Source organism: Malurus melanocephalus, unplaced genomic scaffold (assembly GCF_030028575.1).
Source record: "Malurus melanocephalus ecotype Western Australia unplaced genomic scaffold, MMel_1.1 scaffold_254, whole genome shotgun sequence".
NCBI lineage: Eukaryota > Metazoa > Chordata > Aves > Passeriformes > Maluridae > Malurus > Malurus melanocephalus.
In genome coordinates, this window is record NW_026623486.1 from 427,974 (window position 1) to 444,789 (window position 16,816).

Genomic DNA, 16,816 nt, shown 5'->3' on the forward strand with positions numbered 1-16,816 from the left:
CTGCACCTTCTTTTTCTGTAACTTGGCATATTAGACTGTCAAGTTTTCTGAAATAATTMTTATAGACAAAAACACAGTCCAAACAAATATATTTTTGCTTTGAAGCTGTTGTTAGGTTTTATGGTTTCAAAAAACATAGGTGCATAGCCTGATGTAAGAATTAACCATCAATAAAATTACTTTTAATTCTATGTTGAATGAGATGTATTATTAATTCTTCTGCTGCAAATTATTAATAGTTAAATAGCTAATAAAAGCAGTTTTACTGAAAACATACTGAAGATAGTATTGTGCACTTAATCTGAAGTGGACAAAACATTTAATGACCCACRATATTTGTAATGAAAAAAATCTCCTAGTAATTACTGATTGAATAAAATCCACCACATTTTCTCATGTCTTTATCTCATGTATGGACAAGCTGGGTGTGGAAGACATCCCTCATGTGCTGCTGCTCTGTAAAAGGTAACCACAGTATCTTCCTATGAATAATTTTGCACYGTTGCCCAGTCTTTGAGCATGAGAAATACCTTTGTTTCCGTAATCCAGTTCACCTGTAATACTGGAACCTGGTGCCCAACTATCATTTTTGAAGATCAGGTTTTCAGAACCTGGTAGGAAACYATGGGGAATTGGGTCTTCATGGGGGAGGCAATTACCTTGTAGAAAGTGGAAGCAAAACACAGAAAACCAAACTGCTTYACCCTTTGTCATCAGAAATGAATCACTCAAGATAGGGACAGTTAATCACTAGACTTTTTGTTCTGTTTAATTTTGTTTTCTGAGAGGCTGCCAGTGCAAGGTTACATGTATTTAAATACATACAGATCTTACCCACATATCCTTTCAAGCTAGGGAGAAAGCTGGGGGGAAGTGACTGATAAACCATCTTTAACTTACAGAAAAAAAAAAAAAAAAAAAAAAAAAAAAAAAAAAAAAAAAAGGCAAGCACATCCATACTAAATTTAAATTCCCTATCCCTTGCTGTTTGGGTACTTCACCACTTTGACTTGTCTCAAGTTACAAAACCCTCTGATCAGGGAAAATTGGAAAATCATGTAGCTCTAGTAGATGTGCAGCCAAGTGGAATTGGCAGAATGGGACACAAGAGCTCACCCAACCATACAGAGGGCAGGATGCCAGTGCAAGAGCTCCTTCTCCTGAACAATGGCAAATCCTCCCTGAGAAGCTGTTCAGCCACTCATACTCTACACAAAAGATGGATTTTATCCCCAGGTATGGCATACCTGTCTCCAGAGCRGGCCCAGGCAGTCATAGCTCTACTTGCATAAAACATTAAGGCCTTGGTCCTTTAGTACATTGCAGATTGAGAAGAAGAGGAGCTACATTTTCTGTTAAAAGCTGAAAGGGTTTTCCTTAGTTAAATTCACAGKTTTAGTGCAGACATTKACACATCAMGCAAAATATGATGGTAACAACACATTATACAAATGTTTACTAAATATGTAATTAACTTCAGGGTTGGAAGTTTTGTTGTTGTTATTCTTCAAGCTAGCAAACATCAGCTGGCAAACAAATTGCATGCCTTAGAGCTTCTTCAGAGAAAAGCTGTTCAAGGTTTGATATTTTTAAACTCTGCAAGGCTCTCAGCTATTAGCAACAAAAATMACAGGAGTAAAAAAGTATCTTTCTTGCTATTGTTGTCATAAGTTAAAAATGAAAGTATTCAGGTTGGTTAGTCAGAGGATTCACAGCCTAACAATTAACAAAAACTCTCCCATGTTATGAGATATGGAACATAAATAGAATCTATCTGCTTCACGAAAACTAAATTTGATATAGAAACACTCAATGTGAAAGCTTGCCTTAACACTTGTTCTAAGAGTCCCTGTATGAGACAGAAAGAGAAGCAGCTCTACAGAGAAAAATAGAGCTTTCCATGCTATTTTGAACAGAATAGGACCTGGTATTTCGGTGTGTTTTTAAAATCAGTAGTACCAACACCATTTGGCCCTTAGCACAGGATCAGGCCCTTTATCTGAACTTCTACATACTTTGGTTTCATAAATTGCTCTTAAGTTTTATTCATTTTTTCCCACCTGCTTTCCACCCTCTATCCAAGCAATATTGCAYCTCAAATCAATAATCTTGCTTCTAACTTGAATCTCTTTTGATATTTCTTCAAAACCGTTTGTTCTTCACAAATCTGTAATGTCTTTATATGACACAGACCTAGTAATTTTTGACAAATTGTCAGAAATAAACTGTATTTCCAATGTTTGATCCTTTCCAGCTTTKATCTCCCCAGTAGCTGCTTTAATGCTGACATTGTACCTGTACAAAAGAATTAACAACAAAAATACTTAATTCTATCTCATTGCTAGCAAAATTTAACATTTTAAAAAAATAAGTGAACAGTAATGGATACTGAGCAGCAGTATCCATTGGCCAAATCTCAGATGCAACTGGCTTTTTATTTATGCTCCTTCTTTCATTTCCCTGCAACCTCTTTCATGTAGAAACTGAGTAATACTGTAACCACAGCGCATTTTWCTGACCCTCAGAATCATCCCCTTGATTTGCATATGTTTGCATTTATTCAAATGTTAACAGCATGTGTAAATTACCGAAGGGAAGAAAAGGAGATTGAGCTAATGTACAGGGAAAGATCAGAGGCAAGAGAAACAAAAAGAAACATTGGAAACTCCACTTCAAAAATAATAAATGGTTTTTAACTACAAATATAAACAAAAATTGAAATGAACTATCCAGATTAGTTGCGGATTCTCCCTTATTGGATCTMTTCAAAACTCAATTAGACACTTTTCTAAAAACCTGCTTTCAGCAGGGGGGTGTTGAATCTCCCAAGGCCCATTTCAACCTGAACTGCTCTAGAGTTTTACTGGTGTGTGTTTCAATATTTCTAGGAATAAGTTGATTGTACAGAAATTGCTGTGATTATATGAACTTGACACAAACGCAACCAATATGAAAACATCTTTAACAAGCACAAAAAGTGTATTGGCAACTAACTTGGCATTATGAAGTGTGCTAGTTGAAGCTAATACTTAAGTGCCATTTGGGAAAATTGCTCTAGCTCACAAAATATAACTCTATTCTACAAAAGAAGTGAAAGAGAAGCATTTATTCTATATTCAGATACCAGACTAATTTATCAGTCACACTAATCAGTATTTATATTTTCTAAATAGTGAAAATACAGCTCTGAACTTGAGCAACAGTACWGTGAGAATTTGCTCCTTGCTGGTTTAAGTGAAAGATGCAGCACTTGTCAGATGCTTCTCCAGGATCACCTTGGACACCTTCCCCTGGCCCCTGCACTTCCCAAAAGAAATTCCCATGCAGTGGCAGTCATTGCTCTCACCCCTGCCCTCAGGCAGTCAGCAGCCACCCAACACTAAAATATCTTCACTGTCTTTTGGTTCTATTTGGCTGTGTTCAGACTGTTTGGWGCTGGAGACTGTGCCCTTTGTTTCCCTGCAAGATTGCTTTCTGACAAACATTCCCTCTAAACTGCAGAGCATTCTTGCCTTCTCRTCCATCTCTTCTCTCCAGATTGACCTAAAATCCATAGAAGTGACAAGAAAAAGTTTTGCACAGAACACAGTGCTAATAGAGCAGGCTGATAAACTTTGATCATCCATTTAAATGGAGCACCAAGGAACAAAGATATGGCTACTTCTCAAGACAAAGCAATTTTTCAAGAGTGAATTCCAAGCAGGTGGTAACTAAGCAACAGCTCACCTGTACAGGGACTTTGATCACTTGACAAAGCAGATCAGAGCAACATGAGGGAAAGAGGACTAGAGATTACAAGGAAAAAAAGAGTCTTTTCTTGGCCTATCAGAGAGAAAGATGGAAAATAGCCTAAGAGATGCAGCAAAAAGGAGCCTGATGATTTGGAGAAGAGAGCTGCTGAAGAAAGGAGCTCATGAACATTTTTGCAACTATACTTTATACTTTGAACAGTGTATTTTAYTTCAATACCTCTGTTGCTTCAGCCAGCGATGACAGAAATATTTGGGGAACAAAGAATAGTGCCTCTTCCTCACTCCAGGCTTGAAAAAACCCAATTTTTTACCTTTGGCCCATGCAATATCCATGTGAAAKAGACCTTGGCCAGTGAGGAAGAAAAAGATAGACACACAAAAATTCAAGAAGTTGCAGGGACAAATAGCAGCAAAGCTGGGGAGAAAGCCCATGAAGCCAAGGGTGAAATCTGCTTCAGGATCCATTAAGTAGGGGCACATACTGAGTTAAGAGGGATGAAACAGATTCAGAGATGAAGAAAAARTATTAGGAAATTACAAATAGAAATTAGTCAATATATAGGAGATGAAAAAAATGCAAAAATATTGCAAAAATAGCATCTATAAGCATCTACATTATATCCAAAACAATGGAGATGGGCAATAAAGAACAAACAGATGGCAGGGGGAAAGAACAACAATCATTTTCAAACACCTTACAAATCCATTGATGGTGAAGTTCAATTTTATCTCTTGAGGCTGGCAATAAAATAGGTGTACCTCATCATTATTATTCCTTTATCTGCATATTRCAGAACTGTTCTGATGCTGCCTCCCATATGAATTAAAACAGCATTTGCCTTCAAAGGAAGTTGAAAATCTGTCATGAGGACAAGATTAGAGCCTGGATTTGTAAGTATTTATTTTTTTGTTGGGAGCACCTGGACAGGCCTCAGACAGGAAATGAATGTGGGCAATAGTCAGACTGGTGTTTTTTCTGAGGAACCTTGGTATCCTTTCTAATGCTTAAGGTCGCTCCACTCCTGAGGGAAAACAGGGAAGAACATTTTAATTAAAAATGAACATCCACAAAACTTTATAAGCCATTTTTGCAATTTCATTATTCCAGCTAAAGAAGAAAGATTCTAAAATATTATTAACATCCCTTAAAATATTTATTAAGAGAGATTTAAATTAGCATGATTTTAGTGATCCCATTTCTTTGGTATATCCAAGGTAAGGACCAAAATAATATTAAAATAACAGCAAGAGCATTGATGATGTAACTGAGTATTAGAGGTTCAGATTAAYAGTTTATTTTCCTCAATAATTGATAATTATTAAAGTACAGAGTTTCTCCTTATTAAGTCCAGAGTCCACTCAAGCTCCTGGGGATCCTGAGCTGTTGCTTTTTCTCTGTGAGTTAAAACAGCTGCAAATGACAATGATACAGCATAAAATGTCATATGTGTGGTGAGTACAATTAAAAATTTTCTCTCTGCATTTGTTTGAAGACTGACAGCTCAGCCGACAGGGAAGCCAAGTTTATGCAGTTTTCTGTAAGCTCATTGACAGTTTTCCCTGTGAAACTCTTTCTGGCTCTCTTCATCAGGTAAAATCCTGAACCTTTGTCAGACAGCTCTTTCAAGAGCAAACAGGATGAGGAGTCCCACCATGAGCAGCTATGAAGTCTCATTAAAAAAAGTCTTTCACACTCTGTTGTCCTTGTTCTATATTATAATGATGGTTTGCCATAAAGTGCAAAGAAATGTTATTCTAATGAACAGAGGAGAGGCCCTGCTACACTGAGGCATGATTAACGAGCTGAAGTCGTTCATGAAGTCATTTTACATGTCTGGCTAGTGACCTTTGAATTTGAAGAATTGCATGTAAAGTATAATAGGAGAAATTATTTGCTTAGCATACAATGTATTCATGGTTTAACAAAGGGATTTGGAGTGGGTTGTGGTGTGGGAGAAAAGGCAATCCTGACACAAAGTGAGATAACCTCTTCCTTCCTCTRTCCTTTTTCTTCCCCATTATTCAAATGCAATTGAAGGCCTATTCTGTGCCATGAGCTCCYCCATGACTATGAGCATTTGCCCATTTGCCATCATCCATCAGATTTCCCTTCCTTTGGCTAGGCCAGGGAAACTGGAGAGCATGCAACAGCTGAGGGAGGATCTAGCCCKGCTTGGATTGCCAGATGACACAGAAGAAAAACAAGAAAAATAGATTTTCTCTTTAGAAGGATAAACTCCATTCTTTAGATAATTTCAGACAGCCCATGTCTTCTCCAGCCCATGTGCCAGTGACCCACACTGCGCTGCAGCCAGCAGCCCCTTCCCCTCATGTGGGAACAGAACAGGCTAGAATATAGAAATTACTGGAACTGCTTCCACTTTGTCCAGGCTGTCCCAGTTTCACTAGGATACCTGGGAACCATAACCCTTACAAGTCTGCACAAAGCCAATAAGAGCACAAACCTCTACTTGGCCACTTTCATACATCCCACATGGGATCTGCTTTTGTGGGACTGAACAGAGGATGTAGGCTTTGTTCAAAATCTTCCTGTCTGCCAGTTCATTCTTCTGGCCCTTCTTCTCAGYGTGAGCTGCACCTACTGGCTATAGAAAGCATAATGAGGTACAAGCTACACCCTGGTGAGGCTCCAAAGCATTCCTGACYAAGGGAGCAAGGTGCCAGCTGGAGCTGGGAACACCTTCTCCCACAGCTGAATGACAGGTACACCCACTGGTGCTGACTGCAGTACTGTCTGCTGTACGTTTTTGAATATAAAGRAAATTACCAAAGCTGATAGCAGGCAGGACGTGAAGGAGGCGATGAGAAAGGATCAATTAGCTGCTTTGTTCAAACTGTAATGATCAAAATGACAAATGATCAAAGGCAGCAAAAGAACACTACATGTGGCGCTGCAAGAATTCAGCTGTTCTCTTATAGACTGCTGCTTCCAGAGCGAGGTAAAAATGGAAATTCTACCTGCTCCGGCATCTGCAAGAAGTAAGGAGAGGACAGAAGCTAAAAATACTGTTAACCTAGTTTGAAAGTTAAATACTGCTCTAATACTGTATGTGGAGAGGAAGGAAGTGCCTTTGTTACTGTTTTCTGACTCTACTGCATTTTCACTCATAAATAAGAAAGAAAAGTTAATTGGACTTCAACCTTGAGTACTCAGCTGAGATTTTTTCTTTTCCCTCTGCCATCTTCTGGTTAAGAGATCCCTCTGCTTTTAAACWGTGTGAGCTCACACTGCACAAAATGGTTTGGACATGGAATGAAAGATATTTAGCATTCTTCAGCTTCAAAACCAGAAAAAGTCGTCAAATAACAGGAAGAGAAAGGATTAAAAAGAGTCTCTGCATACTTTTTAGACTTTCACTGAGAACAGACTGTTATAACATTAGCTTGTACTTTCTTTTATACCTCTTGTTGTGTATAAATGAATTAACAAGAGGAAACTCTATTTCTTCCCCTTTCCCTGCAAAAATAATGACACATTCTTACAAATCAAACTCTCTTTAAAGTTTTCCACCTACTTTTGTTCACCTTTGGATTAYAGACCTTCCTTTGAACCACTGACTACATTATTGCCACAGTACCATTGAAACCTTCACTGCTGTAAGACAAGTACAGTTAAARGAAGCACTTTTGTGTCCTCCCTCTCTCCAGCCTCAACATTTTCTTTCTTTCCTTCTTTTATGAAGAAGTATTTGCAAGCATAAACAGTGAGCCATTCCAGCAAACCTAACTGTATCAAAATTAATTCGGCCCTATTTTGCCAGGATAATTTTAGGCCAATTTGCCCCCTTTCCTTGTCTATTTCTGTGCCTGCATGRGCACATGAAGGAGGACAGGAATGAGCTGCTGCAGTCAGGGCAGGTTGGGAACACTTCCTGAAGAGGTGGAGTTGCCTTAAACTGATGGTTGACCCACAACCTCTGACAGCTGTAGCCACACCAGATTTTCCAACATCAACTCAAWAAATTATTGTATTAAAAGGCCTAACAAGCATGACATGCTCACACAGAAAACTTCAAGTTTTTGATAATCCTGTATTTTCTGACAAGGGGAGTGACAGGACAACTTTTTCAACAGTCATCACTGGGAAGTATTTCAACACACAACATAGAGCTGCACAGATTTTAAGCCTCTTACAATGCCAGTGAGCCTGGTCAGTGCTGTGCCAAGAAGTAAAAAACACACTTGTTTTCCAGAGAGCCCCTCTAGAGTTGCCAGGTTGTCTCTGAGCACACTGAGCAATGACACAGTACAATGAGGCAACATGACGAGCCCAYGGAGCTGGTATGACAGCTGTAAATTGAGAATTCACTTCTGGGACACTACACCAGGGACTGGGTTTTTCATTCCATGGTATGGAACAGTATAGTTTAAATTGTCTAATGAGRGCAGTAGAAGAACTAAGTAGAATCTGATATTTCGCCTAATGAGGTGTGCAAAAAATTGCTAATGGATTTAATCTGCATAAATTTCTTCTAGCATACATATTCCCATGCACCCACACACACTCACTCTAAAATTCAATTGCTAATGATGAATTTCATTTGTTCCCACATCAGAATTAAGAATATTTAATGAATTATAATGCATAGTTAATTATCACATTCATAACTTAGATCTTGTTTATGTTGGGGCTGGGTGGAGGAAGAGGTAGCTCCTTGTTACAGCTGGACCACTGTGCAGCAAGCACAGTGTAAACAGCAGGCACTTGAAGATGAGGTTTGCAACAATTGCATAAACTCTGCTGAGTAACCAAAGTTTATACTTCCCAGGAAAGAGGAATTTTCTAGAGGTGTTAAGCACCTTTAAAACATAATACTTTTTCCTCTAGGACTACAAATATTAAATACAGTCAGAATAAAGTGCTGATAAACCCTAAAAAAATCTGGGGAAAAAAAAACAACATGTAAGTGATTGTCACCAAAGCTTCATTCTATTGCCAAGTCACTGAATTTTGCACAGAGTAGACAGAAAATAAAAAAAAGAAATAAGAAAGTGAAAATAAGAAAGAAATGCAATATTACATGTATTTTCCTTCTGGGGTGAAAAAAGAAAAGGAGAGGGAACATACCCAAAGTGCAATCCAGCTGTATGAGCACAAATCTATTCTAGGAATGGTGTGAAGCTGTAYATTTTTCTCTCAAGTATCTCAAGTCTCCCAAGTCTCTTGCCAGTGGCAATAATAATGGATTTGTTTCTGAACTACAGCAAATCCTCCTGCATTGTGCAATTATCCCATCATCCCAGTCAGTGATCATCTCTCTTATGAGTCTCCTTTCAGACAGACTGAGTAGTTCCAAAACACAATTAGCCTCTGAAGAATTGCATTGCTATATGCAGAAAATTAAACATCTTGCTGTAGGGTTACTTCACCTTAATTGTGTTGCCAAGAGGTTTCCATTCATTAAAACAACACCGTGAAACTGTTTCTRTGGGTAAAGGAAGGGCTGTGAACTAAGCAGTTCAAGAGGTGGGCAGCCTCAGAGAAGCTACTTTCAGAATGAATGTCCATTGCAGGGTGTGCTAAATGGTCTGTAAGGTCCCTTCTGAGCYAGTGCATTCTATGGTTCTATGCATTTGGCCCTTTCTTGACCAGTTAAATCCTAATGTGTGACTGCAACCCCTTTTTGTCTTTAGTGAAAAGCACATTTTCATGTCAGTGGTAGAGAGCACATCTAGTACAAAGTAACTAGYGAGGCATTTCTGGACTGGTTGTTGAACAAAGGTTTGGAAGGTGAGAGGAAGGAAGGAAGAAGAGAGAGAAGAAATCAAAACAAGTGTGCATCAGCAAGCTGGTAGAGGCTTCAGCAAGGTCTGCCACAGCACTACCTCTGCATATCCCCATGGGGTTAAGCSATAAAAACACAAGGACAACAGAGAACAGATAGGAAGAAAATGGACAAAAACACAGCTAGAAATTTGAAACAGATGAATACAGCTACAGATTTCAAAATAAAACATTTTTGGACTTGCTGAATGCAACCATTCAATATAGCTTACAAAGATTTGTATTCATTAGCAACATACATCCCCAAATCTCTTTTGGAGCCTATTCTTACCTTCATTCTGTCTTTTACCTCTTCTTCCCTATAAATTTATATGTCAAATTTACTGAAATTTATTGCATAGTTTGCTTGTCAARTAAAATACCTCAGAAATGCTTCATAATGACAAACAGCTATGTTAAATATAATACCAGATCACATTGGTACCTGAGGCTTATTTCCTAAAAAACATAGACTATTAGTATTCCCATGTTCAATATCAGGCAATATTTTTATTTACACTTAGCTTGTATGATCTAGTGTGCCTTAAAAAAAATTATTTTAGACAGCAACTAAAACAATAAGAACAGATTTAAACAGTGGTATTCTGTGTCCAGAAACTATTACATYTCAGCTGACAATAAGAAGTTCTTTCCTGAGCTACCTATTATCTATTCAGGAGACTGAAACAACAGGACCATCTGGCTACTTGCAATAAAGGTTACAGTGCTCACCTCTGCTGTCCCTGCTCTGTGCAGAGATGAGCATGGAGGTTTGATATTCCAGATATGTCAGGTTTGTGAGGCTGAGCAGTTGCATTGTTCCTACTATGCAGGAGGAGGGGACAGTTTATTCCTGGCTTTAACCAGCACATTTCAGGACTTTAGTCATTTGAATGCCCTTCATCAATGAAGTTATTCCATAATAAAAAAGGGCAAGAATTTCAAATGAAATATGAATTCAGAGTGACTCTGTGGACATTTATTTTGAAGGCATAAGTCACCTTCAAAGTTGGAATCACATGGAGRTAAGGGGTTTTTATTTTTACAGAACAACCTGGTGTATTCATCTCATGCTTTGCTGTGACATTTTTGGCAGTGGTTTACATATACAAGCTTTTTGGAAGACGATACAAGCATATTAAATTAATTTATACTGATTTCTTGGTCCATATTTCAAATGTAAAAGTAAGTAATAGATGAAAACTGCTTTCTGAATTCCATAGTGCAGTCCATTTTTAGCAAACACTTACATGAGCTAGTTTGGAACAGACCATGGAGCAGTTTGTCTCAAAGCAATTCTCTCATAAGTGCTGTAAATTCATTAAATGTATTTATTACTAATTAAATTATTATTAAATTATTTATTAAAATAATTCAAATTGTTTACAAGGCTTTCAGATAAAGTTCTTAGAAATAATATTTGCAATCTGCAATATTAATAGGTTTTTCTATGTAATAAAAAGGTAATGCAGTTATGGTAAGTAATACATTCTAATTATGAGCTACATTTCTAAGTCTGCCAATTCCCACTGAAATCACAAGAATTAGATGACACCAGAAACACAAGAACTCTGGATTCCAAATCATTAATTTTAAGTAGTTAGAAAARGGGCCAAGGCATAACTGATATCTGGCTGAAGGGTTAGTGCGAAGAATTCTTTTAAAAATTATTTTATGTTCTGTTAATTTTATGTATTAAATGCCATTTTAGGAGGTTTGGGAATTTAGCTGCACCAAYTGGTTTTCATTGAATTAGAAGAGAATCCTCTCATGGCAGCARGAATGTAAATCCAAAGGAGTAGATGAGGAGATACCTTGCTTTTAATTCTTTGAGTAAGCCGCTGTCATGATAAATTATGGGAAAGAAACCCTGGAGCGGTGTCTTTTCTTCTCTTTTTTCAACACCTAAGAACTTCAGAAAGAAGCCAATTAGGTCATAGCTAGCCACAACACAGTACATCAGTGTTAGGCAATTGATATGCAAGTAGGTTAAGTGATTCCATATATTCAGCAGCTTCTCTACTGACCATGTACAATGATTTACAGGTGCCTACTCTGGGTTCTAYAGTTCCAATGTTATTCAGATCCAGAATATCCAGGAGGGGCATGTGGAAACATCTACAGAACTCCTCATGAACAAGCAAACTTACATTTTGTGATGTTTAAGACAAAATATCTGACCTAAATATTGACAAAACACTGGGGCATGGCTGGGGACATGATGGGCCAAGTACAGCAAACTTATTGGAAATGTTTATTAAATTTCTACATTGGAGTATCAGTTATGTCACAGTAGGTTATGTCATTCAGATTTCATTGTATCACATCGTGCCTGTCAAATTATAATGGTGCCTGCCTGRCAAAACAGAATCTAATATAAAATTTGATTGTATCTTACCTATTTGGGGATTTTGAAAAGCACAGCAGATTATATGTCCTTTAAAGTGTTGTAACTTTCACCACAAACTTGTCATTAACTTGCTGYTCATCTGAAAAAAAAAAGAATATTCACAAGTGAATTCCCTGTGTCATACAAACATGCAGGAAATTGAGACCAGCCAAAATTATAAAGTCCAGGTAACAGATGAGCTATAAGTGTCTAAGGATCAAATGATGATTGAAATAAGATACAGAAAGTTGTCASCTTTACCTCTCAAGCATTAAAGCAGCCAGATAAGCATAACAGATTCCCCAAGACACACAGAAGTCATAGCACCACGCAGCTACATCTGTACATCTGACACTGCTGATACGTGTTTAAGTTACCAACATAATTTTTTTGTAAGTGTTAATGTTTAGTGAATTTATTTGTATTTTTATGCCTTAAACAGTGACATCAAGGTCCATAGGATCACTGCCATATTGACTGAAATAGAGCCTGAGTTTGTCTTACTTGGGTCTTATTTTCAAGGCAGTGAAGCCATGTGTACTTTCACACAACTAAAAACGAAAGTTTTCAAAATTGTCCTGATGGAATTTAGAACTATTTTTTTAAAAAGCAACATTAAAAACAAAAGGATGTTGTTGATTTAAATCAACTTGTGAACTATTGTATTGCTGGTGCATTTCATGTTGTGTTGCTGGACTTWAAACCTGGAAAGTCATTCAAACCACAAAAGATTTTCTGCTTCAAAAATGTGCAGTTTTGACAGGTGTGCTTTTAGAGCCATCTGAAGAGAGTTTACAAAAATGGAAATGCCAGTTAGAGAGCAATACTGAAATTATCTCAAGTGTGGGCCAATTGCAGACAGAGGTTTGAACCTGGAAACMARCACTGAACACAATGCTTCATATTTCTGTTATGGATGTCCTTTGTTTGAAAAGAGAGAGTGGCTGCCTGTTCAAATCTCACWCACAGACATGCACACACAYTTGGTGTGTCACCAAGTAAATCCCAGGGTTCTCTGTTAAATAAAGTTCAGCACTGGAATCTAATAAAAATGGTGAACATATCCCAAATAGCAGCTCCACCAATAGCATGGTGGAGCAAGTCATGAATGTCTTTTAAATGCAAAACATCCTAAAACATTCGAAAATAAAGCATTTTCCTTGCAAGTGAACTCCTGTTATGCAACATGTTAAAAGAACCAGATTTTTGTCCTTCTACATGTCCAAAATCCATACAACAAAATAGGAATGTAGTCAAGTCATATCCTAAAATTGTAAAAGCAATACACTAATTTATTTCTATAAAGGATTCGTTTTCTGTATTTTGCTTCATTTGTAGCTGCTATATCATTATATAAGACAAATGCATGSTCCTAAAATGATCTAATTGACACTGAGAACTAAGGTTGTTTAGAAATGCCTTTTTCATGACATTGCCACATCTCCATTGGAAAACAAGAAAACACACAATAGATGTACTCATGAGCTGAAAAAAAATGCTCGAGGAAAAAAATTAAATGGTGAGTGTCATTCAATTTGGCACTCAAAATACTTTTCACCTCTTCTAGTAGGCTGTCCTTGTCACACCATAATAAAGAAAGTGAATGATACCCCTTTTTCTGTCTTTAAATATCTTGCTGCTAGGAATATTTTCCCATCATTTCTAGCACTGAATACTATTTTGTGTTATAGGTAGAGCAAATGAAGAAACMTATTTTAAAAATAAAATATTGCTCAATAGGAGTAAATGTGACTCATTCTGATAAAGAAAAAAAATTTAAGTATTCAGAGTGAATTACAGGTAATCCTATTTTTAAATTAAGTCTCTTAGTACCTACAAATACCTGATTAAACACTGATGCATAGCACTTGTTCTTCTTTGTTAAATTCAGACATCTACTTCATTTACATGCAATATTTTWAATGCATTTATTTAATACAATGCCTACCTCTGTACTACAAATTGCTTTTACTTGTCATGAATTCTAATGCTCATTTTTTATTCTGCTTTGAAATATCCAGCTACCCTTGGCTTTCTTTTCTCCCAGGCTTTGATATATTGGAATCATTTCCCCAGGCAGCAATCAGTGTTGATAAAAGAGTTTGAAACTCAATTCACAAACACATAGCATATTTGTGGGTAAGAGAACTAGTACTTTATTTCCACTGTGTATCAAAACAAACATGGGAATACTGCTTCCAATAGAACTGAGTTCACACAGACATAGTGTGGATTTCACAAGTGCTGCTGATTTACAGCATTTAGGGGGTTATTTTATTTCTGGAGATAAAGTTCTATTTGGGCAACTAACAGCAACACATCACCTTCAATCACAGAAGTGCACAATGATGGTGTGCACCTTAGTGCTGTTCTGTCTGCTTTTTTTCCTGCCCTTTCCTCTCTCCTCCTGCATTTATCCAGCCTTTTCTGCCCTTCTCAACACATTCCACACAGACACCACTGGTGTTGCTGAGGGGCTCAGCTGTGCCCTGTGCTGGGGTGGCTCCAGAACCATCTGGAACCAGCCCTGTCCTGCCTGGAGCAGCCCCAGCTGCTCCACAGAGACCCCAGAGCAACACCTGGGACCCACAGGACCCTCAACATCATTTTGTACCTGGCACTCCCATCTCAGCCACATAAACCACCACTGTGACATCGGCCAGGACTCCCATGGCACCCCCCCAGAATCAATCCTTCCTTTCACAAAGGGAAAAGCCCAACTAGCCCCCCMAAAATGGAAATCAAAGTTGCATTTGCCTTGCTCTCAGCAATAGTAATTAATTGTGGAAAGAACTGTTGTACCCTGGTGCATCTGTGTTCTGTATTTCAGCAGCATTTTACACGTGCTGTAAACCAATTTGTCTTACCCACAGTCTTCCAAAATAACAGATGAAAACAGTAATACATTAAATTAGAGAATTTTGTTGKTTTTTTCCAAGAAACTTCTGGGATGCACACGATGTAAAGCAGACTACTAATGAGATTAAAAAGATGGGTAAAACAAGCAGATAGGACAAAATCTTCAGCAGTGTYAGTCTGTCTTACACCCATCATTATGCCTCCATGTAACTGAACTGTTCCAGAGAATATGTTGCAAATACACTACAAAAAGCCTTCCAAAGGTAAAATAAAATAAAATCCCCTCAGGCAAGAGCAGCAGAACAGAATCTGCCTGGCTCTGGAACACTCTCTGGCACTGTGAGTGCCCGTTTGGTAGGAGCACAGTCGGTGTCCTGCCCAGAACACAAACCAGCTGTGCCACAGGGGCTTCCTGCAGAAAGGGAAGGCATTCAGAGTAGTTAAAAGTACAGCTTCCACCAGAGAGGGGTTTGAGGTACAGTGATGACTTTGGATTCACACTGAACCTGTAACTCTTTTTTCCTGCAACTTTCCTTCAGGTACATTTTCATTTGTATAAATGATTGGAGACCTAAATGCTGCTGGGATTGACAAGCAATAGGAACTGTGCTGTAGAGTCTTGTGCTATAAGGATTTCCATTCTGACACATTTCAGAAGTACGCATTCCTCCCAACGTTTTGGACCTGTGAATAGCAGCAGAACAGTCCAGCCAAATAAGACCTCCAGTTTTTCCATGTTTTACCAATGGGAAGYTTGATAAGTCAATATTGCAAGGGGATGGACATCTGTGTTCAGCTCTACTTTCATTTTAAAGCTACAGTACACACAAACTCTGTAGAGCTAGTAAACTTCGAGAAAGTTACCGGCACAATCATAAGCTGAACCTCAAAGCTTCTAAGATTTATTCTGTATATGTGTCTCCCAGCACAGACATTTCACATCCTGGCCAGCTTGGGAGATGAGGTCAACATTCCTAAGAGTCAGGTAAATGCCAGTGGAACCTTTCACAGGCACATCAGACTGGATCACACACCAATAGCAATCACACTTATAAACCTCACTCAATTACAGGCTTTTCAGCTCAAGATGAAAAACATGCCTGCCCTAAAGAAATGCATTTAGGCTTTCTCATTTCTGAGTGGTGAAAGAATTATGTCAGCCATCCATTATTGATCTCCTCAGGAAAGACAGCGTAAAACAAAGCAGCTCTGAAGATACAAATACACCAGGGTTGTGCTGTCTTGCCACCTTCATTTAACAATACCTTTACTTTAGAAAGAGTTCATCTTTCAGGAATACAAAAGTATATATCCAAAACTTATCTTTAACTGAAGAGCAATTAGTCTTAGTTTTTAATGTAAGCATTCAGGACATCTCTAAAAAAAATATATTAGGAACCCTTCAAATTTCTGTATAGGACTAGTGATTGATGTGAGGTGGTGTAGGCACAGACCCCTTCTGCAGCCTCCTGGGACCCAAAAAACAAACACCACAAGAGGACTGTGCACAGCAAGAGACATTAAAGTATTCCTAGCAAATCATTAGTACAACTTTCATGCCTATTTGCAGGGAAAACTGTAAAAATGTTACCACATCACACTTTCCTAGGATCCTCTCCCTCCCACCCTTCCAGCTTTTACTTAATTTTTGCTACTGTTAAATAAAACTTATTTCTCACCTCAGAAGACATCTCACCCCAGAAAATAAATTAATATCTTTCTACCAATTATTCACACCTTCTAAATCTCTGGAGAAAATTTGCACAGCAATTAGCAACCTTCTGGGCAAACGTGCTCTAGCAGGAGAGGATTATCAGSATCCTCTCTCCCAAGCTTCTTCAAATACCTCAGTTTTAGTCGGCCGAGTTACTCTTTTGATGGGATTTGCTACAAATCATAAGCACAAATGGCCAATACCTGGATCCTTGGGGTGGTTTGAGGGTGGTGATTTYACCAGGCATTTATTCAACAAGCTGTAGGTGGGGTTTTTGAGGGCAGGATTGTAATAAATATTGACCCCCTTTGCTAAAC